Source organism: Nicotiana tomentosiformis, chromosome 2 (genome assembly GCF_000390325.3).
Source record: "Nicotiana tomentosiformis chromosome 2, ASM39032v3, whole genome shotgun sequence".
In the NCBI taxonomy this organism is placed as follows: domain Eukaryota; kingdom Viridiplantae; phylum Streptophyta; class Magnoliopsida; order Solanales; family Solanaceae; genus Nicotiana; species Nicotiana tomentosiformis.
In genome coordinates this window covers 129,064,595-129,068,740 of record NC_090813.1, presented here as the reverse complement: position 1 = coordinate 129,068,740, position 4,146 = coordinate 129,064,595, and the positions used below count along the sequence as shown (strand labels likewise).

The window sequence follows — 4,146 nt, the reverse complement described above, 5'->3', positions numbered from 1 at the left end:
ATCAAAACTAATCGGAGTTGAAATAAATAATATATTTCTTGCACACCAAACTAATTAGAGAAACAAAACCATTTACTTTATTTATATACATAAGTTTAAATTTATTTGCATATTGAAATAGAAAGACCGAATCCATCATTCATCAACTTTCGAGGTAAGGCAGATGAGACTATAAGTACCAATTAATTATTACTTAAATATATCCCTCTTATCATACATGTACTAAACCTTGCATATAAACCATCTATGCCACAAGTCAAAAATGAAAATGCTAAAAACCAACAAAAGTTTGCATAAGTTATGTAGCAAATTAAAGAGTCACAAACCACAGTTAGTCAATGGAATTACCATCATAGGAATGCTCCAAATGAATCTCTAACCAGCAATATATGAGTATGTGTGCTGAAAAAAAGTACCTGCTTAGCCACTACTCAGGATAACTATGCTGAAGCAAATGTAATGCCTACCTAGTAGCAATTCAAAGGCCATTTTTTCTTGGTCCGGGAGAATTCTTGAGACCGCTAACTTGCGTTTAGCAACTTTCTGATTCAGGTGAGGATGAAATCAACAAATATATGATTACTGAATCGTAAAAAATCTGCTAAGTATTTTATATACGGCAGTGTCGACAGATAACAAACAAAATCGGATGAAGAGTCTCATTAAATAAGAGAACAGTGAGTACTTTGTAAAAATTTCCCGATCACTTAAAGCTATATCATTGAATAATATTTATCAAAACATATGTAACAGTAGATTTTGCTTTTTTTACAATCATTGCCAGCACACGCAAATGAATAGATTGTGAAGTGATGTTCGAGGAGTAAAACTCTGACTTCCTTCATTCGTCTTCTATCATTTTTTCCGTTGTACAGTCAATCATTAAAAAGCTTTGTATTATCATTCAACTCAAATTTGTTTCGGCGAAAAGTCAAAATCGTGTACCAAATTTTGTCCACCAAATTAATTTGGGTATACTAAAATTCAATTCTAAGTTTCAAATAGAAGATAAATAAATCTGAAAAAGGAGAACAACAGACCTATTTTCTATGTGACAAACTTCAAATTTCGTGCCTACAACCACAAATTGGGTCGTCTTTTTTCGCAATCTGTCATCGACTTCTTCGATCTGGTCATCATTTATACAAATCTCCTACCATTCATATCAATGGAAATAGTATAACAATCTATAGTTCTTCGATCTGGTCATCATTTGATGAATTTAGATGAGTTTTAAACTTCTCCAAGAAATGAAGAGAGAAACTGATCTCTCCAGCAGTTTTCGCTGTTGTCCTTTTTGTGCGCTTGGTTTTTCAATTTCGTGGGGTCATGGGAGTTTCTTATCTTTTAATTTAATATAATTAAATAATATAGAATTAAGCGACAGATTTTTAACAAATAAGTAGGGAAAAAAAGAAGAAGAAAACACTTTCATTATTTTTTGAATTGTAACAAGTGTTTTTTCCTTAATATGAAATTTATAAATCTTAATCTAAAATCAATCTTCTTTTTTAGAGAGAGAAAACACGTGTCCTTTATTTGTGCCAAGTAAAATCAGTTATTTTTTTAAAAAAAATTAAAAATTCTGAAATTTTGAATTCTGAAAAAAATCATGTCCTTTAAATTTTTTTTAAATAAATTTGAAACTCCAACAAAGTTGGAGAATTGTCCAAAAAAATTTACATGTGTCAATTTAATGTTATGCCACTTGTCATCATAACATTTCTTTGCCTCTCCTATTATATATAAAAGATATGAAATTTATAAATCTTAATCTAAAATCAATCTTCTTTTTTAGAGAGAGAAAACACGTGTCCTTTATTTGTGCCAAGTAAAATCAGTTATTTTTAAAAAAAAATTAAAAATTCTGAAATTTTGAATTCTGAAAAAAATCATGTCCTTTAAATTTTTTTTAAATAAATTTGAAACTCCAACAAAGTTGGAGAATTGTCCAAAAAAATTTACATGTGTCAATTTAATGTTATGCCACTTGTCATCATAACATTTCTTTGCCTCTCCTATTATATATAAAAGATTATCTGAATTTTAATGAATAAAATCTCTATTAAATTAAAGAGACTTATATAGGCATCAAATAACTTTTTTGTTCTGTATTTTTCTTTATTATATTAGCATTATTGCATTATTATTTGTTAATAGAAACTTTTATTAGAATATTAATTTATTTAAAATTTTGTATGCTACTTTCTTTTTATAATATAATAGAAGAGATATATTTTTATTTTATATGTTATTCTATTATTCTCAATAATATTTTTTGAATAAATAATTTTTTTTACTTTTTTCTAGGTTGCCACGTGGCTTAAGGAGAGGATTTTTTTTCTCTCATTTTAATAATATATATATATATATATATATATATATATATTTCTTTTTCTACTGTCCATACACAAAAGATATTTGGTGCTTCCTTTCTCCTAAAGAAATGGCTGCCTTTAACATGTAAGGTTCACATATCCAATTTTCAGCGTTAGTTCATGAGATGTTGACTTTTTAAAATATATATATATATATATATATATATATATAATTTACAAATATACCAAATTCACAAAGCCAATTCAAGAATTTCTAACATTATAAAATGAGGAACTGGAAAAATAAACAGCTAAATCAGTTTTTTCTTGCAGTAATATGTGAAGCTTCACTAATAAATGGACAACAAACGCCACAAGGCACCCTTTGTTGCATATGGTATTGTTGCATTGGGCTTTTTAGCGGGTTCAGGGGCACACATTTTGACTTATAACTCTAGAATAGCGAAGTTCTATAGACAAGAAATGACAAAACAATATTCGGCGTGTAACTTGGTCTTTAAATAATGCAAAGAAGTTGACTTAAAAGCCGCTACTTCTTGTCTTGAAAATAAGCTAGATTTAGAACGAGGACGAGACGACTTTTTTACTTGGGAATGAAAATCTGAAATAATTATAACTTTATAATAGTGTCTTTCATGTTAACAACCATTAATAGTTAAGAGTTTAATAGCATCTTTTGAGGATGCGTCATCTGTACGGATCGTTCGAACCTAATCTCTTTAATTCAAAATTTTATATTTGTATTAAAACATTTAATAAGTAAATTAAAAAAATTATATAAAAAATTCAATTATTATCTAATATTGCTATTCTAAAAAATAGAATTCAATTATTATCTAAGACTATTGCTATCCAAAAATTCAAATTCTTACTCCAACTGTACTTTATTAGCTTCGGCAATCCAGAAGTACTCTCAAGTGAAGAGAAAGGGGAAGTCGGAACCTAAATGTGATCTTTTTGGACTCAAATGACCGAAATGAGTGAAAAAATATTATGACCAAACTATATATAGCGCCCTTTTAAATGGCGCTATATATGAAATTGATTAGACGTCCAGGTATAGCGCAGTTTATTAAGGCGCCATATGTATAGCGCCTTAATAAACAGCGTTATACCCCTTCAAATAGTCGTCCCTTCCCTTTCCCCCGTTACAGAAGCAAAACAACCCCCCTCCCCCCCCCTTTTTAAATCAAAGCAGCGCCCCCTCCCCCTCCTCCATTAACGACCCAAAAAAACTCGAGTGGCCCCCATCCGTCTCACAAAAAGTAAAGATTATTGGTCTCACATCCAAGCTAAGCCTTCTCTCGTTGTGGGTTGCTCGTTTCGGATTCAAATCTTCAACTTTTCAAAAAACATAAATCGAGGTATTCCGATTTAGTTTTTGTCGAAACTCGTATAAAAAATGCATATTAGTTGTTTTAAATGTGTTCTATATTATTTTGTATTTTTTTTTTGCGATTAAACTGGTATGTTATTTTTATCCGGACTAAGATATTAATGTGCTAAAAAAATATGTAAAAATTGAGAAATCATTATTATTTGTTAAAAAAAATATTAATAAGTTACTTTTTACTGTTGTATATGTATTTTCGTGAATGTTTTATGATTAAATGTATTTGTTATTTTTATCTGGTTTAGATTATTTATTTGCTTAAAGACTAGTAATATAGTGCCCTATTAGCGTAGTAAAATGTAGTGCCTTTTAGCGTAGTATCCCTATAGTTATTGAAATTAATCATTTAAGTATCTCTTATACCCAAACATACGTCAAAATAGCTGATAGATCAAACACAAACTCTGTCCAATT

At 29.1% G+C, this 4,146-nt stretch overlaps 1 long non-coding RNA gene across 1 annotated transcript; it reads right to left on the bottom strand.

The window, feature by feature from the left end:
• Positions 1 to 277: 277 nt before the first annotated feature.
• LOC104117671 (uncharacterized) lies at positions 278 to 1,351 on the bottom strand. The gene is made up of 2 exons (XR_001973519.3): positions 1,041 to 1,351; positions 278 to 543 (listed from the first exon to the last, which is right to left on the bottom strand). It is a non-coding gene; the product is annotated as an uncharacterized lncRNA (long non-coding RNA).
• Positions 1,352 to 4,146: the final 2,795 nt, after the last annotated feature.